This window comes from Staurois parvus, unplaced genomic scaffold (assembly GCF_062004578.1).
Source record: "Staurois parvus isolate SC_StPar_1 unplaced genomic scaffold, SC_StPar_1.0 ptg000207l, whole genome shotgun sequence".
NCBI classification, from domain to species: Eukaryota; Metazoa; Chordata; class Amphibia; order Anura; family Ranidae; genus Staurois; species Staurois parvus.
In genome coordinates this window covers 9,338,071-9,365,361 of record NW_028318003.1, presented here as the reverse complement: position 1 = coordinate 9,365,361, position 27,291 = coordinate 9,338,071, and the positions used below count along the sequence as shown (strand labels likewise).

At 42.2% G+C, this 27,291-nt stretch overlaps 1 protein-coding gene across 7 annotated transcripts in view; it reads right to left on the bottom strand.

Annotated features, from left to right (window-relative positions):
- The window catches only part of LOC149461278 (myosin-10-like), a 293,209-nt gene that overhangs the window by 164,396 nt on the left and 101,522 nt on the right, over positions 1 to 27,291 (bottom strand). For 5 of the 7 annotated variants that reach the window (XM_089678624.1, XM_089678629.1, XM_089678630.1 and 2 more), the window contains exon 1: positions 26,540 to 26,694. The exons of the other annotated variants lie outside the window; for them this stretch is intronic. The gene's annotated coding sequence lies outside the window, so the exon portion shown is untranslated. Of the gene's footprint in view, positions 1 to 26,539; positions 26,695 to 27,291 lie in introns of those variants that run through there. 7 annotated transcript variants of the gene reach the window in all.

Sequence of the window (27,291 nt, the reverse complement as noted above, 5' to 3'; positions counted from 1 at the left end):
CATAATGGACATATGGTGCACAAGTGAGAATGCTGGCAGATGCTGTGGTCAAAGAAAAATGTTAAATCAACTAGGCACTGTGTATATATATATATATATATATATATATACATACATACATATATCTATACACACACACGCTATATTGCCAAAATTATTGGGACGCCTGGCTTTACATGCACATGAACTTCAATGGCATCCCAGTCTTACTCCATAGGGTTCAATATTGAGTTGGCCCACCCTTTGCAGCTATAACAGCTTCAACTCTTCTGGGAAGGCTGTCCACAAGGTTTAGGAGTGTGTCTATGGGAATGTTTGACCATTCTTCCAGAAGCACATTTGTGAGGTCAGGCACTGATGTTGGACAAGAAGGCCTGGCTCACAGTCTCTGCTCTAATTCATCCCAAAGGTGTTCTTTCGGTTGAGGTCAGGACTCTGTGCAGGTCACTCAGGTTCCTCCACCCCAAACTCGCTCATCCATGTCTTGGACCTTTGTGCACTGGTGTGCAGTCATGTTGGAACAGGAAGGGGCCATCCCCAAACTGCTGGGAGCATGTAATTTTCCAAAATGTCTTGGTATGCTGATGCCTTAATGCAGGCCATAGACAGGTCGAAAACCGTCCGTTTAAAAAAAAAAAAAAAAAAAAAATCAGTCGTTCAATAGGCCGACGTTATCACCAATGGTAAAAAAAATCGGCCGATTTTTGTCCCATCTACGGCCGGCATTTAATTACTTCTGTCCCTGCAGAAAGCTCCGCTATTATATTTGACATGAAAAAGTATAGTGGTTGCAACAATGTATCCATTTCGGATACAGATGTTTTTATTCGGATACAAATAGATACACTGTTGCAACCGCAATACTTTTTCATGTCAAATATAATAGTGGACTGGAATTCTTCTTTTTCTTCTTTTCTTCTTCTTTTTCTTCTTCTTGCAGGTCACGGCTCATGCGCAGATATTTATTGGTAAAACGATCGGCTGATTTGTCCATCATTGCTGAGAAAATTGGCCAATCGGCAAAATTGGACGATTTGTTTCCAACTTTACCGATAAAAAAAATGTGCCACAACCCCAAAAAACGGCTGACCAATTAACCCACTAACGGTGCGAAAATTGGCTGATTTTTTTTTTGCCCGAAAAATTGGCCAATTTTCGACCCGTCTATGGCCAGCTTAAGAGTACCCTTCACTGGAACTAAAGGGACAAGCCCAACTCCTGAAAAACAACCCCACACCATGGTCTCCCCTTCACCAAACTTTACACTTGGCACAATGCAGTAAGGCAAGTATCATTCTCCTGGCAACCACCAAACTCAGACACATCCATCAGATTGCCAGACAGAGAAGCGTGATTCATCTATGCAGAGAACACATCACTACTGCTCTAGAGTCCAGTGGCGGTGTGCTTTACACCACTGCATCTGACACTTTGCATTGCACTTGGTAATATAAGGCTTGGATGCAGATGCTCGGCCATGGAAACCCATTCCATGAAGCTCTCTATGCACTGTTGTTGTGCTAATCTGAAGGCCACAGAAAGTTTGGAGGTCTTTAGCTATTGACTCTGCAGACAGTTGGTGACTTCTGCGCACTGTGTGCTTCAGCATAGGCTAACCCGTCATTTTATGTGGCCTACCACTTTGTGGCTGAGTTGCTGTTGTTCCCAGTTGCTTCCACTTTGTTATAATACCACTAACAGTTGACCGTGGAATATTTAGTAGGAAGGATATTTCACAGATAGACTTATTGCACAGGTGGCAACTTATCACGGTACCACGCTTGAATTCACTGAGCTCCTGAGAGCGATCCATTCTTTCACAAATGTTTGCAGAAGCAAAGGTGCTTGATTTTATACACCTCTGAACATGGAGGTGATTAGAACACCTGAATCCATTGATCTGAAGGGCTGGCCCAATACTTTCAGCAATATAGTGTGTGTGTGTATATATATATATATATATATATATATATATATATATATATATATATGGCTCCTAATTACCAAAGGGGCCTTTGTAGACCGGGCTACTCTCTGTTAATTTCTCCCAAGTTCCTTACATAGCTTTCGATTAAGGTAATGTCCAATTACACGTTTTTATGTTATGTTGTTTTATTTTTTATGACTAAAAAAAAAAAAATAAGAGTGAGAAAAACTGCTTTGCCCATCCCAATGATCTCAGAGCAGTTCTTGTGACATTGACAGCGAAGGAGTGCTTGTTATGTGCAATATGTGCTGAACCCTCCCTTTTGGCTCCTCCGTGTACAAGGTATTAGTGTGCCAACATTGTTGATTAAGATGCTAACAAGGTACAGCTTGCTCCTGTGTGATAATATAAAAAATGTGTAATATTGCTAAAAATACCTCATTGGGCTACTGTAATACATATGATTTCTGATTCTGTGCTTCAATACCTTTCCAAGCAGATGTTAGAAAGATAAATGTGAAATTTAGAATCTTGGATGCTAGCTGTTATCTGGAGCACTATGGAACAAAATAGTGGTGGAATTGGCATTACCAAGGCCATTTTAAAATTTGGTAGCCTCAAAGGATGAACATTCAATAAGTGTGACCCCCAGTTTTCTCTGAAAGGAATCCTCATTTTTGAACTAAGCAGACACCCTAAACCAACTTTCTCAAACTTTTTTGTTCCCTTGAAACCAATTTCAGATCTTGGGGAACCCCTCTTAAAACTATTTTGGTTGGGGGGAGGGGGTTCATTCATTGGGGAAAATGCCCCTTAGATTGGTAGCCAGTGGAAAGAATATCCCCCTTATACTGATGGTCAGAATGTAACCTTGCGTCCTCAATCACACCTGAGCGATGTAAAGGGCGTGTTCAGATAACCTTCAATGCTTGACACCAGATTGCCTGTTGACATCTGAGTGATAGGCTGACACTCAAAGCTCAGAAAATGTGCACAAGCTTCTGTGGAGCATGGTCAAACATTTTTGGCCCCAACAGACTGTAACAGGGGTGCCTAAACAACACAATGCACATTTTTCAGGTGAATCATATCATCCTCTTAGTAACTAGGTTTCCATTGGCTAAGACAATAACACTCAAGCCTGATAACATATGTACAAACAGGCAAAAATACACAAAAAACCTAAGACAGCAGAAAAAAAGGGGAAAAATAACAACCCACCATAAAAGCCAAAGTTAGGTTTATAGAAATAAACTGTTACACAGACAAAGCCCAATGTTAAGACTGGTGGTATTAGGTGGACTTGTCTGTGCATTGGTTTGTTTCAAAATACCTTACTTTAGTTTTTATGGTGAGCAGCTATTTTCTCCTTTTTCCTAAGGACTAGTATGCTGGATGTGGTACAGTTCATGACCATGGGGAACCTGCTCCTGATATCTGGGGACTGGAGAGGAGGGACATGACTGCAGCAGAATCCAATTTTCTCAAGTACATTGGTAAAGATGCCAGTATTCAAGTGTGAATGTAGCCTTACAGACAGCTAAAAAGGACACTGGCTTCAAAACTAAGCAGTCATCACCAGACAGGAGGTCAATCAACCACAGGTAAAAGAACCCCCAGCAACATCTGAAGAAACCCTAGTTGAGAATGGCTGTGCTAAACAATACAACATGTAAGGACCTATTTACACTATGCATTCTGGTAACGCAGGTTTCATTTTCAGTGTTGTATTCCCCATTCTGCACTTGCCATACTGTTGGAGAAATGGAGAACACAGCAGCAATGTGGCTCAACCTATAGAAAACCCAGGAGGAGAAACCTTACCACTAGACCCCAAAAATTTTTTAAAATTACTGAAGGTGAAACAACTCGCTAGTATCCACCCAAAACTGAGCTTCAACTTTCAGATGGGCTCGCCCTTAAGGCCTCCAATGATTTTGACCAATGAGGCATGCTGAGTGTGTGCTTGGGTGTAAGCACAGTATGTATCTGAACTTTTGGAAATAATAGTTAGTACTAATAGTCTGCCTTGAAGCACAAAGTGTCATCATTCAAGTAATTTAGTCTGCCGAGTCAGGTATATTCACTTACACTCGGCAACAAAAGCATTAGCTAATGCAGGTTGATACAGTGACGAATGCACCTAAGGTGTGTATATACAATATATTGCCAAAAGTATTGGGACACCCCTCCAAATCATTGGATTCAGGCGTTCTAATTACCTCCATGGCCACAGGTGTATAAAATCAAGCACTTAGATATGTAGACTGCTTCTGCAAACATTTGTGAAAGAATGGGTCGCTCTCAGGAGCTCAGTGAATTCAAGCGTGGTGCCGTGATAGGTTGTCACCTGTGCAATAAATCCATCTGTGAAATTTCCTTGTTACTAAATATCGCACGGTTTTACTGTTAGTGGTATTATAACAAAGTGGAAGCAACTGGGAACAACAGCAACTCAGCCACCAAGTGGTAGGCCACATAAAATGAGAAAGCGGGGTCAGCACATGCTGAAGCGCACAGTGCACATAAGTCGCCAACTGTCTGCAGAGTCAAGAGCTAAACACCTTCAAACTTTGTGTGGCCTTCAGATTAGCACAACAACAGTGTATAGAGAGCTCATAGAACGGGTTTCCATGGACGAGCAGCTGCATCCAAGCCTTACATCACCAAGTGCAATGCAAAGCTTCAGATGCAGTGGTGTAAAGCATGCCACCACTGAACTCTCGAGCAGTGGAGATGTGTTCTCTGGAGTGACAAATCATGGTTCTCTGTTTGGCAATCCTATGAACGTGTCTGGGTTAGCGGTTGCCAGGAGAACGATACGTGCCTGATTGCATTGTGCCAAGTGTAAAGTTTGGTGGAGGGAGCATTATGGTGTGGGGTTGTTTTTCAGGGGTTGGGCTTGGCCCCTTAGTTGCAGCATAGGGGACTCTTAAGGCATCAGCATACTAAGACATTTTGAACATTTTCATGCTCCCAACTTTGTGGGAACAGTTTGGGGATGGCCCCTTCCTGTTCCAACATGACTATTCACCAGTGCACAAAGCAAGGTCCATAAAGACATGGATGAGCGAGTTTGGGGTGCAGGAACCTGACTGGCATGCACAGAGTCCTGACCTCAACCGGATAGAACACCTTTGGGATGAAAGGAGACTGCGAGCCAGGCCTTCTCATCCGACATCAGTGCCTGACCTCACAAATGTGCTTCTGGAAGAATGATCAAACATTCCCATAGACACACTCCTAAACCTTGTGGACAGCCTTCCATGAAGAGCTGAAGCTGTTATAGCTGCAAAGGGTGGGCCAACTCAGTATTGAACCCCACGGACTAAGACTGGGATGTCATTAACGTTCATGTGTGTGTAAAGGCAGGCGTCCCAATACTTTTGGCAATATAGTGTAGTTTTAGATGGAGTGGGGAAGAAATAAAATGCCTGCCATTTTTTTTTTTTGTGCACCACTGTGCTACACTCTGGTTCCCTTTCCTTTCTTTCCCAGAGATGCAACTGAAAGTAGGAAGAATTCCCCACAGTTGTCCTTGAAATAGGTGTCCCCATCAGAAGAATTCTCATCACCTCTTGTTTTGGGAACAGCTCCAAAGTTTTGGATTTCCTCTCACTTTCTTTGTCAGCGACAATGTTCTAGTGAACAAGTAGAGAAGTGAATCTCACTAGGGGCCCTTTCAGATGAGTGGCTTCCATTTTGATCCACCCATGTGAAAGGGGCCTAAAGGGGACATCAATAACAACAATAAAAACTTAAAAGAGGGTCTTACCTTTCCTCAAAGTATCAAAAAAAAAAAGGTTTTGCCTTTAGGTACGCTTTTACTTTGACAACTTAATACCTACAAACCAGTATTTTGTTTTGTTTTGGATAGTATGGACTGGAGTATTGAAACCTCTGTGAGGCTTTTATTGCTGTTTGTATCCATTGGAAAAATTCACTCTTCTCTTTGTCATGGTGACCACTGTGCAGTTAATGCCAGACACAACTGTCTAAGAGCGTGTTCACGCCAGCTGCCATGCTAAAACGCATATGGGCTGGCATACGGTGTGTAACAGCGGTGTGATGCATTGCTAAAATGTATGGTGCCGTTTACTTTTTGTTTTATTTTTTTCTTTCACTTTATCAAAGAGCTACAAAAAGACACTTCTCACTTCTTCACCAACTCAGCACAGCATTATGATGCGAACTTTGCACATAGAAACACTTGTTCTCTATGTGCCCTTGTGTTGGGCCTACCTTAATCTATACACATTTTTTAAAAAATCATCAAGATAAAAGGCATCTGTTCAGTTCTCCTTTTTTGAATAGGCTACCAACGCACCACACCAGAAAATGCCCCTGCGCTACTATTCCCAAAGCATAGCGCCTCAATGCAGAGCAGTACGCTGTAACACAGGTGTACTCCAGTAGTGCGTCAGGCAGGGGCAGACTGACAACTCATGGGGCCCCCGGGCAATAGGGAATCATGGGGCCCCTGTGTCCTTGCCCACACTCAAAGCACACCCAAAAAAGCCTATAAAAAGGTAACAGGGGCATTTCTACTGACTCCGGGCCCCCGGGCAGTGCCCAAGTGCTCGAATGGTCAGTCCACCCCTGGCGTCAGGGTTCTTGCGCGTTAGGTGGCTTCAAACAGCAAAACGCTGCAGTTTATAACAAGGAAATGTAATTCTAATGCTTGTATATAATTTTCTAAGTATAAAGAGGCTGTGAAATGGATGTAAAGGACATCTGTATACATACACTGTAATTGGACAGACCTACCCCCCCCCCCCCAGGAGTGACAAGAGGGGAGCTTTGTACAGGAAGGGTCACATGATGGATACACTGCACATTTTGTTTCCCATCTGATCCGGTATGCCTGGCAGTGTGTTCACGGATTTTAAGCATAACAAATTACAAACAGTAACATTGTCCTGCTTGTAATTATAAAAACCCTCCAGCCCAAACTTGTACAAAGAAAACAGCGTATCATTCATCTAACACACTAACCCATAATAATGGAGGCTAGGCCAGTTCTTTAAACCACACAGCCCCACAAACAGCAGCATTTTATCTGCATCAGTACTTACACATAACTTGAAGAGGCCCATTCACAGAGTTGCAGCGCCATTCTGATTCAATGGCTCCCCAATACACCAACAGAATGCACCTCCAATACACATATGTCGCAGCATAGCCAATGCACAGTATAGCGCCAGCTACCATTGTGGTGTGCATTGTCACAAAAAATAGTGACTGGCCCATTTCTGGCTCCTTTCTTGGTGCATTACAAATGAATTAGCTTTGTTTACACATTAACAGTCAACATAATGTGGGTAGGTTAATGCAATGCACCAGGGTAGACCAATGTGAATAGGCCCTATAGACTAACGCTAATTTGTTTTTGTTTTTTTGCTTTGGACAGAGTTGGGAAAGAGTTAAAACATGTGTCAGAATTTTGTGTATTTCTGTCTGTGACCCCATTGTGGAGATTTCCCTTCACTTCCTGTCCATGTGACACATAAATTAAGGCTAGGTTCACACCTGTACTGGTTACGTTTGACCTGTTTCTGCATTGTGTTTTTGCACCTGCATTTCTTATGTGTTTTTTATGTATTTTACACAAAACGCATCAAAAACACTGCAAAAACGCACTACATGCTTTTCTGCAGTGTTTCCATTGAAGTCTATAAAACCAAAAACGCAACTTTTTGCGTTCAAAAAAGTCCCTGACCCTTTCCAAAAAATGCACCGGGTGAAAACGCGGAGATGTGAATATTTCCCATAGGAAATCCTGCTAACTGGACACGAAACGCATCAAAAACGCTGCAAACAGGAAGGAGTTAAAATGTATGTCAGAATTTTATGTATTTCTGTCTGTGACCCCATTGTAGAGATTTCCCCTCAATTCCTGTCCATGTGACACCTACACTAAGGCTAGGTTCACACCTATACAGGTTGCGTTTAACCTGTTTCTGCATTGCGGTTTTGCACCTGCGTTCTTACGTGTTTTTGATGCATTTTACGCAAAACGCATCAAAAACACTGCAAAAACGCACTACATGCTTTTCTGCAGCATTTCCATTGAAGTCTATAAAACCAAAAACGCAACTTTTTGCGTTCAAAAAAGTCCCTGACCCTTTCCAAAAAATGCACCAGGTGAAAACGCGGAGATGTGAATGTTTCCCATAGGAAATCCTGCTAACTGGACTGTACTGCGTTTCTGCAAAACGCTGCGGAAAATGCTTAGGTGTGAACCTAGGGTAAATAAAATGTTTTGGCTTTAAAATTGCTTCTTAGATGTGAGAATTAAACCATCACAATATTTCAGTTCCTTGATCCCATTGTTCCTCAGTTCCATGCTCCTCCTAATTAATGTACAGCAGTGGCGCTGCTATTGCCAGACACTAAGGGCATGTGCCCCACATCTCTTCTGACGCTGCTGTGCCAATCACACTGCAGCCGCTGAAAGACCTCAGATACCACAGCAGGTTTGCAGTTCAGAGCTGAGAGAGACATACTCACACACTCCTCTTTGGCTCTGATGTGATGGACTTCCCCTCATTTTAAACTGGTATCTGAGGTCTGGAAGGCTGACACCATAGGATAGTGCAGGTATGCACAAATGTATTGTGGAATAATATGTATGGGGAAGGGGGGTGGAGAGCAAAGAGATGTGGTACATATTGCATACCCCTTCACTCTGTACATTACACACCCCGATCCCTGAACTCTACATTACGCACCCTGATCCCTGCACTCTGTGCATTATGTAATCCTGATCCCTGCACTCTGTGCATTATGTAATCCTGATCCCTGCACTCTTTGCATTATGTAATTCTGACCACTGCTCTCTGTGTGTTAATCACTCTGAACATTATATACTCCAAGCCACTATGCTCTGTGTATTACATACTGCTGACTCCTACAATCTCTGTGGTACACATGCATGGTCCCTGCATCAAGTACTTCGGACCCCTGCACTCTGTACATTACACACCCCGATCCCTGCACTCTGAGCATTATTTAATCCTGACCACTGCACTCCATGTGTTAATCACTCTGTACATTATATACTCCAAGCCGCTATGCTCTGTGTATTACATACTGCTGACTCCTGCAATCTCTGTGGTACACATGAATGGCCCTTGCATTAAATACTTCAGACCCCTGCACTCTGTACATTATGCACCCTGATCCCTGCACTCTTTGCATTATGTAATCCTGACCACTGTACTCTGTGTGTTAATCACCCTGATCCCTGCACTCTTTGCATTATGTAATTCTGACCACTGCTCTCTGTGTGTTACTCACTCTGTACATTATATACTCCAAGCCGCTATGCTCTGTGTATTACATACTGCTGACTCCTGCAATCTCTGTGGTACACATGCATGGCCCCTGCATCAAGTACTTCTGACCCCTGCACTCTGTGCATCACCTGTGTGCAGAAAAGCATCTTTAATGTACATTTCAATGTTTACAACTTTGTTCTTATGTTTATGCATGTCTGTGAGACCCTCGCTGGTGGCTCAATAATTAAAAGCATATTTTTTAGGTACAAGGATTGTTGCATTTGTGTGCCATGTATAAATCAAGTGGGCTCAAGTTAAAATTTAACTATGCCCTTTTAAACTACTCCTCCACCCCTTTCCCGTTAGTGCAATTTGTTCTCACCCATCATTCCACAGGACAAACTATGCATCCCACCCACTCCCCCCCCCCCCCCCAGTGCCCAAGAACACCCTGGGTCTTTCACAATCCTAGCAACACTGCTGGTGCACAGTATCTAAAGCCATTTTTTTGTTTTGTATAATGTTGGGAAGGGCCCTTGTTAGTTTTATTAATATTGCCAGTACTCTACACTCTTTTACTGCAGGGGTCTCCAAACTTTCTAAACAAAGGGCCAGTTTACTTTAGACTTTAGGGGGGCCGGACTGTGGTGATTGGGAGTAGAAAATGTCCTGGCGTGAGTGGGAGTAAACAATTTATCTTTCGTATTAGTAGGAGAATTGTGCCCACTGTTTGTATCATTGGGAGAGATAGTGCCCCATCATTGGTGTCAGTGGGAGGAATAGTGCCACACCGTTGGTATCAGTGGGAGGAATAGCGCCCCATCATTGGTGTCAGTGGGAAGAGCAGTGTTAGTTGGAGGAATAGTGCCCCATCATTTTGTCAGTAGGAGGAATAGTGCCCCATCATTGGTATCAGTGGGAGGAATAGTGCCCCATCATTGGCATCAGTGGGAGGAATAGTGCCCCATCATTGGCATCAGTGGGAGGAATAGTGCCCCATCATTGGTGTCAGTGTTGAATTGTGCCCCTTGAATGGTGTCAGTGGGAGGAATAGTGCCCCATCATTGGTATCAGTGATAGGAATAGTACCCCATCATTGGTGTCAGTGGGAGGAACAGTGCCCCTCATTGGTATCAGTGGGAGGAATAGTACCCCATCATTGTTGTCAGTAGGAGGAACAGTGCCCCATCATTGATGTCAGTGGGAGGAATAGTGCCCCATCATTGGTGTTAGTTGGAGGAATAAAGTCCCATCACTGGTGTCAGTATGAGGAATAATGTCCCATCATTGGTGTTAGAGATACAGTGTCTCATCACTGGTGTCAGTGGGAGGAACAGTGCCCCATCATTGGTGTTAGTTAGAGGAATAGTGTCCCATCAATGGTGTCAGAGGGAGGAATAGTACCTCATTGTTGGTGTCAGTGTGAGGAATAGTGTCTTGTATCAGTGGGAGGAAAAGTGCCCCAAGGGCCAGATAAAGGCAAGCAAAGGGCCAAATTTTGGAGACCACTGTTTACTGAATAGGAATTTTCTTTTAATACCTCCACAGAGAAAAGTATGATCCTTTCACTGAGTCTGCATGAATAAGATGTTTAGCAGAGACAGGTGTAATTAGCGGATGGGAGACTTACCTGCCAATTGATGACTTATGTTTTCCTTTTGGTAGCACAAATATATAGAACTGCAAGTGGTATATATTCATTGCATCCAAAGATGTATTTATCACACTAAAAAAATGTATGCGTCACATCCAAAACAACCTCTCACTCCAGAAAATGTAAGTCCCTAGTCAAAAATGAATCAATAATGAGCTCTTCTAAGGCCCCATGTGCACTGGGCATTTAGTCCTGGTGCATGGGGACCTGGTGTTTAGATGCGGGCAGAGGGCAAAGGTGCGCTATCTAGCTGGTCTGGAAGATGCACCTAGTGGTACTTACATGTAGGGCACTATATGCCCAGGGACAAATGCCCGGAAAGCAAGCAGCCTGAATTCTGAGCATCTGTTCCTGGGCACATACCCTATAACATTCGTAGCACTAGGTACATCTTCCAGCCCTGTCCAGCCCCTCACAGAGTCTAGATTCTGCGTATCCATTATTAGATACTCTGAAAGCATCTAGTCGCATGTAAACATGCGTAAATATGAGTAAGTACACGTAAATGCAAATACAGTAATGCAGGCTATAAATTCCAAACTAATTTGCGCTAGAAAATCGGAAAATTTGTGTATTTCTAACCCAATGGTGCCACCATTGAATTTGAAATTCGACCAACCAAGCCTTCAATTTCACCTTATGTTACTTTGGAAAAGAATTTTCGTGGCCAAGAATTTTCTTTTTGTTCTAGGTCACAGCTCATGCTCATTTCTTTTTTGATTATATTTCTTGCACGATTCTTCCATCATTGATTAGAAATTTGTTAATTTTTCAAAAAACCTCCAACATGCCCGTTCACTCAAATTCAATGGGCGCAGAAAAATTGTCCATTTCTGTGGCCGACTAATGGTGCGAAATTTGAACGAAAATTCTCAATATTTTCTAAAGAAAATATTTTGGAATTCGACCCATGTATCGCCGGCTTTAAACACAGAAACACTTTGTTTTGTAGGTAATTTACTCCTGTGTTTAATCTAAACACATGAGGCTAATGTGAATGTAGCCTGAGGCCTCATTTACATGGCAGAAATGTTCTAACAGCAGCAAGAACCCAGCAGATGTATGCGTTTGGCTGTACAGGTGCTTGCAGACAGTTGTGGCCACCGAGCCCATACAAAGCAATGACAGGCTGACAGCGGCCATTGCTGTCCACCAGTGTTCAATTACACAACCAGCAATTACCTGTGGTTAGGGACAGATGCAAGCTGTTTGTATCCAGGGGATCATCTGTCCCTAATCGCAGGTCATTGCTGGCTGTCTGAACATCCGCACACCAGCGGACAGCTGTTGCTGTCAGCCTGTCATTGTTTTCTATGGCCTCTGGATTCTTGCCACAGCTAGAACTTAAGGCCTTTGTATTAGAAGCACCCATTGATCTTCCAGAATACTGAAAAAAATTAAATACACTATGCCCATGCCCCCTCCCCTGATTTCTCCATCAAGATCAATAATACAACCATCACTTCTTCCCCTCATGTCAGGGTACTAGGTGTAATCCTGGACTTCCATCTGTCCTTTCAGCCCCAAATTCAATCACTGTTTAAATCTTGTAGACTTCACCTCCATAACATCTCCAAGATACGCCTGCTTTTAACCACTGAAACCAATAAGCAGCTTATTCACTCCCTTGTTATATCACGCCTTGACTATTGTAACTCCCTCCTCATTGGCCTACCTTATCGCAGGCTATCCCCTCTTCAGTCTATCATGAATGCTGCTGCCAGACTCATCCACCTTACTAACCATTCCAAATCTACCATACCTATCTGCCAATCCCTCCACTGGCTTCCCGTTGCCCAACGGATAAAATTCAACACATTAACAATAACATATAAAGCCATATATAACTCTGCCCCAAATTACATCACCAATCTTGTCTCTAAATATCACCCAAACCGTACTCTCCGCTCCTCGCACGACCTCCTACTCTCTAGCTCCCTTGTCTCCTCCTCTTATGCTTGTCTCCAGGACTTCTCCAGAGCCTCCCCCATTCTCTGGAACGCTCTACCCCAATCTATTTGACTATCGCCTACTCTGCCCACTTTTAGGCAATCTCTGAAAACCTATCTCTTCAGGGAAGCCTATCCTGCCTTCAGCTAATAACGGAATCTTCTATTCCTCCTACTAGTCCATCCCCCACAGTTATTACCTTTTGTACCACCAGACCCTCCCTCTTAGATTGTAAGCTCCAAGGAGCAGGGCCCTCCTAACCCACTTGTATTGAACTGTATTGTTGCTGTATTGTCTCCCTTTATATTGCAAAGCGCTGAGCAAACTGTTGGCGCTATATAAATCCTGTATAATAATAGTAATATTATCATGGCATATCTATCTAAAAAAAATGTAAAGGTACTGGGAAGACATGGAAGCTGAATAGGAACAAGGGTACAACATACAGCGCTGCTGTTAGAAACCACGGGACCCCATACAGCCAATCTGACAGCCCCCCCAAATAAACACAGTTTACTATGCTTCAGTTACAAATGAACACAGTGAGCGATCAGACCGAGCACTCATTGTATTCATAGGAAAAAACAGGGCTGGTAAATGTGACATAGTTACCAGATTCTTCCCCCACCTGAAGGATCCTATTGTGTGCTTATAGCTGCCGGTGGGAAGGAGAGGAGGGAAGCTGGAAGCACTGCGGGGGTAGGGGGCACACCGAAGGCCTTGGGCAGCAGGGGGAAATGTGGGGGTTCAACTGCTAATCCCCTGTATGGCTCTCTTGCAGCAGCTGAAATCTGGTGGGAGGGAGCGGAGAAGAAGCCAGCGTTCATCTGCTGCAGAGAGAGCCATACAGGGGATCAATTTCAGTAACTGCCCCCCACTGCCGTGCTTATCACCTTTCCTGCCTACATCTGATTCACCCAGCTGCGTTGGCCCCCCTGCTGGCCTGGGCCCCATACAAGAAGACAGGTGGTACCCCCTTATCTACAGCCCTGACAACATATATACAGTGGATTAAAGATGTCAAGAAACAGGCATTGCTCTATTGAAGGTTCATGGTGAGTTCATTATTTGCACACAATGCAGAATGGTCTTGGATTTAGCACATAATCCTGGCCCACCTAATTACTTTGTAACAACAATCCTGTAGCACTAAAATAGTTTCCAAACAGTCAGCAGGGCAGGTCCATTGAACTGGAATGTGTTACTTACTATATGTTGGTGGCTTTACGCACCCACATGCATATTTTTGTAAGGCTGCGGCACAATAAGAACAGAGCGGCATCAAAATAGGGCAGACAACACCTGTTCAAAATACCTGTAGATCACTCCCGACAGCCATCTTCAAAAGTATTCTGAGCCCTGTGCTAAATGAACGCTACAGTGTCTGTCAGCACTGACGCGTTAGTTCTACTTCTAGATAAAGCTACCCTAAAGGCACCAATGTACAGGCGCGGCAGGAATGACAAACACCAGTTCTTGCGAATACCAAAGGTATGAAATCATAACAGTTTTATATAAAGTCATTTGTATATTTTTCACATGTAAACGTAATGATCTGTAAAGGATCAGTCCCCCCAAAAAAATTATATTTCACTTTTGAGTAGATGCTGGTGGCTTTTACCTTCTGGTGGGGAAAAGAGAAACTGTATGTAGAGAGCCTGCTATTGGGCTTTACAAAACAAAGCCAGGGGTGTCCAGAACAAGCATGCTGCACATGAAAGTAACACAAATGGCAGACTTCCTTATCTCTATGCTGTTTCCAGAGCAGCAGCTCAGAGAGTATTTAAAGCGGAGCTCTACCCAAAAGGAAAAGTTCCGCTTTAAGCCTTTGTCCCCCGCTCCCCACCTTTGGGGAGCAGGGGAGGAGTGCATACTCGAATTTCACAGGTACCCGCTCCCACTTCCGCTGCGATCGCCTAGGCCAGGGGTAGGCAACCTGCGGCTCTCTAGCTGTTGTGGAACTACATTTCCCATGAGGCATTGCAAAGATTACAAAACTGACAGTTACAGCTGACTTACAGAGGCATGATGGAACTTGTAGTCCTGCGGCTCTCAGGTTCCTTACCCCTGGCCTAGGCAATCGGAAGCGGAAGTTGTCCTCCCTCCCTCCCCCTAGTCTTCTGGGACGTGTGACAGGTCCCAGAAGACTACGGGGCCATTCACAAAGCGCAGCGCTTCTCGTGCATGCGCAGTGGGCACCCGACTGAAGCCGCAAGCTGTCACAGCCAGGTGCCCACACTGAAGATGCCAGCGCCAGGGAGAGAAGACGGCTAGTGAAACCAGTGGTGGTGAGGACACCGGTGAACCAAGGGACAGGTAAGTGTCTATCATTATAAATTTTTGTTTTGTCTGCTATGGAACAAAGTACTTTGTCCGATGTTTCTAAGTGTTTTCTAACCCTAGGTATAGGATCCAACCTGCCCCTTTCCTTCCTGCCACAGCTTATCTAAAAACAACTATGAAGGAGACAGCTGATTCATAAGTGCAGCCCAAACCCAGCTTGTGTGGGAATTAAAAGTTCAGTTGTTAGCTGGAGGTGGGATAGGCTTCCCTGAAGAGTTTTCAGGGATCACATAAAAGTGGTCAGAGTTGGATACTGTAGGAGTAGGAGATAGTTGGACAGATTGAGGTGGAGAGTTCCAAAGGATGGGGGAGACTCTGGAGAAGTCCTGGAGACAAACATGGAGGAGAAGACAAGAGAGCTTAAGAGCAGGATGTCTTGGTAGGAGTTTAGGTGATATTTTTAAACAAGAAGGTGATGCACCTCAGGGCAAATTTGTACATGGTTTTATATGTTGCTGTTAGTATTTTTTATGTATTTTCACTGGGCAATCAGAAGCCAGTGGAGCAATTGGCAGAGAGGGGTGGCAGAAACTGAGTGGTCAGTAAGGTAAATGAATCTGACAGCATTATTGATGATAGGGAGATAGCCTATGGAGAGGTAGGTCTAAGAAAATAAAGTTACAACAGTCAAGGTGAGAGATCGGAAGGGAGTGAATGAGTAGCTTGGTGTTTTCATTAGTTAAAAAGGGGCAAATTTTAGAGATGTTACAGAGGTGAAGTCTACAAACTTTTGACAGGGATTGGATTTGGTGCTGAAAGGACAGGTTGATATAAATGACCAAGTAGAATGGTTTGTATTCATGGCACCTCTGTTATGTCTGACACCTTTCTTTAAAAGATAAATTCCAGGTATGGATATTTTATACATAGTTAAACTGATGCAGCTTAAACCAATGTAAATATATATATACCAGGGGTGGACTGACCATTCGATCACTTGGGCACCGCCCGAGGGCCCGGGGTCAGTAGGGGGCCCCATGAAATGCCTCTGGTACCTTTTATAGGCTTTTTTTGAATGTGGGCAAGGACATAGGGGCCCCACGATCCCCTATTGCCCGGGGCCCCATGAGTTGTCAGTGCGCCCCTGGTATATACCATACCTGGCCAGTGCCCCTGGGGACTGGAAATCAATGTAGTAGAGCATTGGTAGAGAGCAGAATGATGCGCTAATGTCATGCAGTCATGTGTGGTCAAGGAGTACTGCTCACCACCAAGTTCCTTCTAATTCCACCCAGCAAAGTCTAATCCTGCCCATCACTGAAAAGGCATAAAGATGCCCCACAGTGGGGAGCAATCCCTATGAATGTTGGGAGCTATAGTGGAGTCATCTTGACCACTTCCCTTGGTATCCAGAAATGCCAGAAATGACTGTTGATAGTGATGGTAGAAGTGTCATAATTTTCGACTACAGAAATTATGGGGGTAAGCATATATTGCATTAAAGCACAGAGTGAAAGTGACACCAAACTCTGGTTTAAAAAAATAAAATTTATGTATTCTTTCCACAAAAAAGTACCTTCTATTGCCCTCAGCCTCCGTCTTACATAAGATTAGGGCCTCATGTACACAGGACGTTTTTACAGCTGCTTCTAGGGGCGTCTTGCACTTTTTTTCCCTGCCTCTAAACCAGTGATGTATATAGGTTTCGTGCTTCACTAGGCAACACAAAAATTGGCTCTCCCCCATGGAGAGAACCTGACACAGACCAACACTTCCCTCCCCCACGAAGAGAGCCTGGCATTGACCAACAACACCCCAGCCCTCCCACCCCTACCCAAGAGAGTCTTCCACTACCACCGCCCCCATACACTGGCAACCCCCCACCCCGGGAATAGATAAGACACTCACCTTCACAGCTCTGGAAATCCCAAGAGTCAGGCTCTGCATACACCATCAAGCAGCCTGCAGCCTCTCTCGGATCCCACATGGTCCCCGTGCTGTGTGTGTGTCCCTTCTTCCATCCCTTCTTTTGAGGGGTGGCGCTGCCCCCTTGAAACATGCCACCCTAGGCAAATGCCTTGTTTGCCTTGTGGTAAATACACCCCTGCTCTAAACGCACCTGCATGTTAGCCTAAGTGTCCATGCCCACATGAACCTTTAAAGGAGTTTAGAGGCATAGGTGTTTAGAGGCAGGAAAAAAAACCACTGCCAGTGTATGTCCAGGAGCAGGAGAGGGTTGGCAGGAAAAATGCTTGATACTTCTAAACACATCTAAACGCACATTAATGCTAGGCGTGTTTATCGCTTGAGCGGTAATTCATTTCAATGGCCAGAATAAATGATTTATTCTGGCCAATGAAATTAATTATTACACAAATGCTGAACGTGGCTAAACACATTACACAATTTTACAAGTGTCTGATGTTTTTTCTGTCAAAACGTTGGTGCCAGGAGGAAAGGATTCTAGGAGAGTTAGGAAAATGTCCTGTCTGCATGAGGCCTTAAGCATGCTTAGAAATTTGAAGGTGACTGAACATTCAGCAATCGTTCCTATTCCTGGCTGAGCATGTTACAGTCTGATTGTACAATTCCCTCGAAATTAACTTGCCTGATTAACAAGAGCCTGTGTACAAGATATACAGTCAGGTCCATAAATATTGGGACATCGACACAATTCTAACATTTTTGGCTCTATACACCACAATGGATTTGAAATGAAACGAACAAGATGTGCTTTAACTGCAGACTGTCAGCTTTAATTTGAGGGTATTTACATCCAAATCAGGTGAACGGTGTAGGAATTACAACAGTTTGCATATGTGCCTCCCACTTGTTAAGGGACCAAAAGTAATGGGACAATTGGCTTCTCAGCTGTTCCATAACCAGGTGTGTGTTATTCCCTCATTATCCCAATTACAATGAGCAGATAAAAGGTCCAGAGTTCATTTCAAGTGTGCTATTTGCATTTGGAATCTGTTTCTGTCAACTCTCAAGATGAGATCCAAAGAGCTGTCACTATCAGTGAAGTAAGCCATCATTAGGCTGAAAAAACAAAACAAACCCATCAGAGAGATAGCAAAAACATTAGGCGTGGCCAAAACAACTGTTTGGAACATTCTTAAAAAGAAGGAACGCACCGGTGAGCTCAGCAACACCAAAAGACCCGTAAGACCACGGAAAACAACTGTGGTGGATGACCGAAGAATTCTTTCCCTGGTGAAGATTAGCTTAGGTATGAGTTGCTCATTAACATTTCTTTAGTTTCTAAGGGAGGGAAAGGTGTCTGGCAGGGGGTCTTCATGAAGAATTTGAGGTGTGAATGGGCATTAACATATCTTTTGTTTCCAAGGGGGGAGAGGTCTGAGGTGTGAATTGGTCATTACAATGTGTGACAAGCTTGGTAGGAACATCCTGTGTTCAGTGTTTTGTCCATCTGAGTACCTTGAAACCGCTTTGCATGCATTTTTCATGATGAAAAAAGGCTCTGGGAAGCATCGGGAACTGGAAGAGTTAAAAAAAAATGTTCAGATGCAAATGCTTATAAACGCGATTTGTCGCATTTAGCCGCGTTTACAAGCGTTTTGCGTTTGAAACGCTGATAAAATCGAATGCAAAGTTTTCTGCATTCAAAAAAGCGACTGTAAACTCAACTGCCTGTGAACGACTGTGAATGACTGTAAACGACGATGTGTACATGGACACATAGGAACACATTAGGGTGAGTTCAGGGGCTGCTGAAAAAAACGCTGAACAGCTGCTAAAGATGAGTTTATCAGCTGCAGTGTACATGAGCACCAAGGGTGAGAACTCAGTAATCACATGACCGCACCCCCTGCCCACCGCACTAACTGGAGCGCTGGGCTGTGGAGGAGGAGGAAGCGGATGGCTCAGGCTCTCAGTAGACTGCTGAGAGGCTGAGCCAGGTGCTCCAGACTCTGGGGTGGATCCCGACTTTAAAGTCGGGATCTTTCCCCAGGCTGGATTTGATGAGTCACTTCAGCCTGCTCTCAGCTGAAAAGGAGTCGCAGGAAAGCAGAACAAACTGCACTCCTGTGATTCACAGAAGTACAGCCAACATAGCTTTGGCTGTACTTCTCCTTTAATACATGGTACAGGCTTTCTCATCACATTCATATCACTGCACAGGGACAACAAAATTATCACTCTTAGAAACATGGACAACAAGATTAACCTTTGGCATTCTCTTGAGACATATCTTTTATCTGGAATGCTCTTCCTTATTGCTTTTCATTTGTACCCATTCAGTCTTCACTAAAGCCTACTTCTTGGAGTGGTTTATCCTGATTTATGACCTAGGGCATTACTCAGGGCCTGAGTGCTTGGTGATAGGAACTACAAACAACCCTAACTTCTCTGCTTTGAAAACCTGAGGCAATGTGAAATTCCTGCAAAAAAATCATATATAAAAACAAAGCAATTTAAGGGCTACAAGCCATTGGATTGATAAGCAATTGGATTGATAAATCCACGTAGAGGTTCCTATATGGTCATGAGCACTTTTACACGTATATATGTATAATGTACAAAAAAATCACATTGCACGACACAGGTACTTGATTACGGTTAACTGATACAATTGTCACTTACCAGACATTTTATAGAAAAGGGACATCAGCCTCACAGTTCAAATTTACATTGATTGACGGAGTACCAAAAATTAGACACGGTGGGGACCGAGAATTGACTACAGTACAGTAGGGGTCAGGGGCGGACTGACAACTCATGGGGACCCCGGGCAATAGGGGATCATGGGGCCCTGTGTCCTTGCCCAAACTCAAAAAAGCCTCTGAAAAAAGGTAACAGGGGCATCTCATGGGGCCCCCTGCTGACCCCGGGTCCTCGGGCACTGCCCGAGTTTCCAAATGGTCAATCCACCCCTGGTAGGGGTACAGTAGATCCATCGATACACTGCATCTCAGGGAATTAAATTCTGAATTCAATCTGTATCTTTTTATACAAATATGCATTCAATAATTTGGACCATGATAGAAGATGTTTTGTAGTCGCAGCTTGATGTATATAGGTGTTTCACATAAATGTAATGTATATACTGTAACTGATTTTACAGTTTGCTAATTATTTTGTATTCTTAACAATAGGTGACTTCTGGGATGTCTTTTGTTTGATGTTGGGGATGTTTCACATATTTCATTGGTCTCCACTCTGAGCTTTAAAGTGTTACTAAACCCAGGACCCTGCATTCACTATATCTGGTCTTCAGTACACAGAACATGGAAGTGCAATTATTTTAGTAAATATAAACTGCTAAATACCTTTTCTCATCAGCAGTATATAGCAGACTTGTGACTTCTCCTACAAGCTTTAACCAGTGCTCAGCTGGAGTTTTCTTTCATGCCCTAGGAGGATGTAGAACCCCTGACCTCTGTCTGGACAGTGCTGATTGGCCCTGGGCTGATCACATGCACTCTTCCAAGCAAACAAAACCCTCTAGCAATACAAACCAAACTGACCATGTGCAGAAGGGCTACAGGTTCAGTCTGTCTGATCAGTGTGGACATTTGAACAAGAGGAGGGGCAGAGAAGTCAGGATCAAACAGCCTTTTTACACAATGCAGAGGATTAACCTCTTAGGTTCCACAGTGAGTATAACAAGCATGCTTCACTGCATATACAGACTGATTTTACTGTTGTGGGTTTAGTAACACTTTAAGAGTGGGATTCATTATGGTTATGTATCTTTAATCGTGCTTGAAATTACTTAATTGATTCCAGCCTTACGAGTTTTGTATATATATATGCTTGCTGAAACTATTTTGTATATGTTCAATAGCGTGGGCAAGAATTCATACTCTTGCCAACTTAGTTTTATGGTGTCTGTGTCCCATTAGGGTGAACCCTACAGACTCAACAGGAAGTGAGAAAATGTCTCTACAAAGTGAAGGTAATTACCCTTTCATAGAGGTGTCAATAGAACCGGTATCCCCATTCTTAGATTTCATCTCACCTCCTGTTCTAAAGACAACTCTAAAATGTTGGACCTTCGATCACTATATAGTTGATTTACTAAAACTGGAGAGTGCAAAATCTGGTGCAGCTCTGCATGGTAGCCAATCAGCTTCTAACTTCAGCTTCTACAGTTAAACTTTGGCGAAAACTGGAAGCTGATTGGTTAGTAAATCAACCCCTATCTATTTTGGTGGTAATGGTCACCAAAACAAACAAACAGAGGGGTAAATCTCCCAAACATAGGTACAGACAGCAAAAAAAAACTTGACAGTGGTTTTAATCCCTCCACACTCTACCCAAAACTATAAAAACTGGTTTTTGCTATACATACACTGTCCCTGAAACCAGAAATACTGCAGCAGGTTCTGCAAGGACTGAGTGAAAGTGTTAATGACATTTCTACAAACAATGTCGTCTGCAATGACTAGTCAAGTCACTAGACCTGGAACTATAAAGCACAGGGCGGATCTCACAACTCACCTGTACTTTACATCTCTGCAATAAATTCATCCAAATGACAGCTCAGCATTTCAAAGCTAAAGCAAACAGTAACTAAGACTTTGGGAAGGATTTGAAAGGGATCACAGAAAATAATAAAATCATCTGAAGTTTGCTAAGCAATACAATGAATGACTATAAACACAAATCTGGGAGTCATGGTGTGAAAATGAAAATGGGCACTATATATCTTTCAATGGCCATTATTACCCACAATGGTTGTTATTGTATATAAAGTAAAATATATTTTCTTCTTTCTTCAATATTTCTTAAATGCTATGAGAGATGCAGAATGCAAATAAAATAACTTATGTTCAATAATTGTATCAATTCGTATATTGTCAGTTTGTTACATTTTTTTTATTCAACATATTCAAATGTTCTTCCACTCTGTTCTCTGGGGCTGTGTGAATGAGCACACAGCTACTCCCCAAAGCACGAGTACTTGTACACAGGCATGTCAGTGGAAGTTTCATTGCGTTTGACAAGTTTCATTGAATTTTGCATGTCTGCACACACTTTATCTGTAATCCCAGGTGGGTGAATGTGCAGAATGAATTGGCTACAGTAGGGCTCCATAGGAACCACACTAATGAACGGAGCCACCACAAAAGAGGAAGTCAGCTTAATCAGATCGATCCGGACATGAAGAGATGTCACTGGCAGCAAAATTAATCAGCATACAGTAATGTAAGTAATAGTGGATATGTGATAACAGATTTCCTGACTTTAAAAACACTTTAAAGCAGAACTAACCTCTGCAGTACTTACCTTTGATCCAACAGTCTGACACCTGCAAGGTCCCTTGCTGGTGCCAGCATCTTCTTCTTGTCTTCTCATGCGTACCAGCTCTTTGGGCAACTTGACTGGCTGATGCATTTTGACAGAACTCCTGCACATGGACAGGAGTTCTTTCATCCTGGAATGCAGACACTGCCCCGCTAATGTACCCTGAGCTGCATATGCACAGCTCAGTGTACATTCCAAAGGAGAATGCAAACAGGCAGGTAAGTTTGGTTCACTGCAAAAGAGCTATAGCATACACTGTTACTGTATCCTTAGCTGCTAAATCAGATTCCAAAACACTACAGGAATCAGAAAGGGTTAAATGTGACTATACCTGTGCTTCAGGAATCACAAAGGGTTATAAATAAATCCACCCATAGCAGATGATTCAGAAGGGGTTAAATGCAAATTCAGCTATACTACAGGAATCAGAAAGGGTTCAATAAGAATTTTCCTGTACTACAAGAATCAGAAAGGGTTCAATGTGACTTCACCTGTACTACAGGAATCAGAAAAGTGTTCAATATGACTTCACTTGTACTACAGGGATCAGAAAGGGATCAATGTGACTTTACCTGTACTACAGGAATCAGAAAAGTGTTCAATGTGACTTCACTTGCACTACAGGGATCAGAAAAGGATTCAATGTGACTTCACCTGTACTACAGGGATCAGAAAAGGATTCAATGTGACTTCACTTGTACTACAGGGATCAGAAAAGGGTTCAATGTGACTATAACGGTACTTCAGGAATCACAGAGGGTTAAAAATAAATCCACCTGTATCAGATGATTCAGAAGGGGTTAAATGCGAATGCACCTTTACTACAGGAATCAGAAAAGGGTTCAATGTGACTTCACTTGTACTACAGGAATCAGAAAAGGGTTCAATGTGACTTCACTGGAATCCGAAAGGGTTCAATATGAATTTACATGTACTACAGGAATCAGAAAAGGGTTCAATGTGACTTCACTTGTACTACAGGAATCAGAAAAGGGTTCAATGTGACTTCACTGGAATCCGAAAGGGTTCAATATGAATTTACATGTACTACAGGAATCAGAAAAGGGTTCAATGTGACTTCACCTGTACTACAGGAATCAGAAAAGGGTTCAATGTGACTTCACCTGTACTACAGGAATCAGAAAAGGGTTCAATGTGACTTCACCTGTACTACAGGAATCAGAAAAGGTTCAATAAGAATTTACCTGTACTACAGGGATCAGAAAAGGGTTCAATGTGGCTTCACTTGTACTACAGGGATCAGAAAGGGTTCAATGTGACTTCACCTGTACTATAGGAATCCGAAAGGGTTCAATATAAATTTACCTGTACTACCAGTATCAGAAAAAGTTAAATGTAAATTTAGCTGTACTACAGGAATCAGAAAGGGTTCAATGCAAATGCACCTATATTACAGGAATCAGAAAAGGGTTCAATATGAATTTAGGTGTAGTACAGGAATCAGAAAAGGGTTCAACGTGACTTCACCTGTTCTACAGGAATCTGAAAGGCTTCAATATAAATGTACCTGTACTACAGGAATCAGAAAAGGTTCAATGCAATAATACCTGTACTACAGGAATCAGAAAGTGTTAAATGTGAATTCACCTGTACTACAGGAATTAGAAAGGGTTCAATGTAAATTCACCTGTACTAGAGGAATCAGACGGGGTTCAGTGCAATTTCAAAACCACAGGTCAGTGCGATTCAGATGTTCAGTTTCATTGCAGCTTGCAAATTCATTTAACAGAAGTCAATGAAAGTCGCACTGACATCACAGAAAAGTAATGCAGGAAACTTTTTAAAGTCTGTGTGACTTGAGTTTCAACAATTTGAACGGTTTCATTGCCACAAATGGGGCAATTTTGAACTGTCAAAACGCATGACAAACTGCATTGGTGTGAACCAGGGCTCAATGTGACTTCACCTATACGAGAATCAGATAGTGTTGAATTTGACTTCACCTATACTACAGGGATCAGAAAGGGTTAAACGTGAATTCACCTGTACTACAGGAATCGGAAATGGTTAAATGTGAATTTGCCTGTACTACAGGAATTGGAAAGGGTTAAATGTGAATTTGCCTGTACTACAGGAATCGGAAATGGTTAAATGTGAATTTGCCTGTACTACAGGAATTGGAGAGGGTTAAATGTGAATTTACCTGTACTACAGGACTCGGAAAGGGTTAAATGTGAATTTGCCTGTACTACAGGAATCAGATAGGGTTAAATGTGAATTTACCTGTACTACAGGAATTGGAGAGGGTTAAATGTGAATTTACCTGTACTAGAGGAATCGGATAGGGTTAAATGTGAATTTGTCTGTACTACAGGAATCAGATAGGGTTAAATGTGAAATTACCTGTACTACAGGAATTGGAGAGGGTTAAATGTGAATTTACCTATACTAGAGGAATCGGATAGGGTTAAATGTGAATTTGCCTGTACTACAGGAATCGGATAGGGTTAAATGTGAATTTACCTGTACTACAGGAATTGGAGAGGGTTAAATGTGAATTTACCTGTACTAGAGGAATCGGATAGGGTTAAATGTGAAATTACCTGTACTAGAGGAATCGGATAGGGTTAAATGTGAATTTACCTGTACTACAGGAATTGGAGAGGGTTAAATGTGAATTTACCTGTACTACAGGAACTGGAAGGGGTCAAATGTGAAATTACCTTTACTACAGGAATCGGAAAGGGTCAAATGTGAATTAAAGGGTTGTTCACCTGTACTGCAGGAATCAGAGAAGGTTCAATGTGAATGAAAGGGTTAAATGTGAATTCACCTGTACCTTGTCACTGTGTAAAACTACAATTCAGCTTTCAACCATCAACCATGTTAAAAGCCTACGAGTTTTAGATTTTCTTTTCACATGTCCAACATTTAAAGTTTATAACAAAGGGAAGGGAGGCCATGATAGAGACCTTTACATTACAGGTGTTAATAAGGGTCAGGATGGCAGGATCTTCAATAAGAAGTGAAGATCAAGAGCACAGAACATGACCTCAAACTAGCAAGAGAAAAGCTCAAAAGTGATCTTATAAAATATTATTTTACTAAAAGAGTACTTGATAAATCGGACCAGACTTTCACCAGAGGTAGTGAGCCAGTCAACAGTACGTGGATTCAAACACAGATCTATAATCAGACAAAAGAGACCAGGGCTGACACCATGGACCACCTGCTCTGTTTTCTGCTGTCACTCTTTCTATCAAAGTTTATGTTTCTAACAATGTATAAAAAAGTTCATACCAATATTTAATGTTTCTAACAATGTATAAAAATAATTATACCAATATTTAATGTTTCAAACAATGTACAAAAAAACTCATACCAATATTTAATGTTTCTAACAATGTATAAAATAATCCTAACAATATTTAGTGTTTCTAGCAATGTATAAAATAATCATAGCAATGTTTAGTGTTTCTAACAATGTATAAAATAATCCTAACAATATTTAGTGTTTCTAACAATGTATAAAATAATCATAGCAATGTTTAGTGTTTCTAGCAATGTATAAAATAATCATAGCAATGTTTAGTGTTTCTAGCAATGTATAAAATAATCATACCAATGTTTAGTGTTTCTAACAATGTATAAAATAATCATAGCAATGTTTAGTGTTTCTAACAATGTATAAAATAATCATAGCAATGTTTAGTGTTTCTAACAATGTATAAAATAATCCTAACAATATTTAGTGTTTCTAGCAATGTATAAAATAATCATAGCAATGTTTAGTGTTTCTAACAATGTATAAAATAATCCTACCAATGTTTAGTGTTTCTAACAATGTATAAAATAATCCTAACAATATTTAGTGTTTCTAACAATGTATAAAATAATCCTAACAATATTTAGTGTTTCTAACAATATATAAAATAATCCTACCAATGTTTAGTGTTTCTAACAATGTATAAAAATAATCCTAACAATATTTAGTGTTTCTAACAATGTATAAAAATAATCCTAACAATATTTAGTGTTTCTAACAATGTATAAAATGAATTACAACAATGCTCTAAACTTGTAATTCAGCCCCTTTCATTCTTGAATATGCTGAGCAGTCTCAGAGCTCAGCAATGAAAGGATTTCCCAATCATCAGACCTTCAGCTCCTAAACTCTACAAGATGTTTGGCTGTAAGCAAGCACTGTACCTTTCTTGAAACAGAACTGCTCAGCTCCCTTCCAGAGGCCGCAAACCCAAATCAGCAAAACAAAATGGTCCTTTGTAAGGCAATGAGGGGGGTTAACTCCAAGGTAGAGCTCTCCCGCAGCCTGCTCCTCATCCAGACAGCCAACTGTCAGTGCATGTCGGGAAGTGAGAGGAGTGGGAGTGCAAAGGTCCCTGATGTCATGGAGCGAGGAGGGGCCTGCGCTCTTCTACTCTCCCATGGAAAGTGCTGAAACCTCAGAAGCAAACATCATGCCTGGGAGACACAGCCTGGGCTGGGCTGCACTTCTATTCTTCTACCTATTGTGACGAAGGTGTGAAAGGTTCTCCTCCCGCAGAACGAGATGGTCATGGAGGCCATAGACAAAATGATTTTACATGCAATTGTACTGCCATTTAATTTGCTGTCAAATAAAAATATGATCAAAAAGATTGTTCAATGTGCCATACACTTAGACGATTACATCGATCTATCTACTTTCCTATCATTGGATCATCTTGAGAAATTTTGATAAAATTGATCATTTTTGCTCAGAATCGATCAATGACACAGTGTGCGTCTTATTGATAATTCGAAGATTTGATCAAATTATCAATCAGATTGTTACATGTATGGCCACCCTTAGATTTATTTATTTTATTTATTTCAGGTACTTATATAGCGCTGTCAATTTACACAGCGCTTTACATATATGTTGTACATTCACATCATTCCCTAACCCTCAAGGGGTGTAC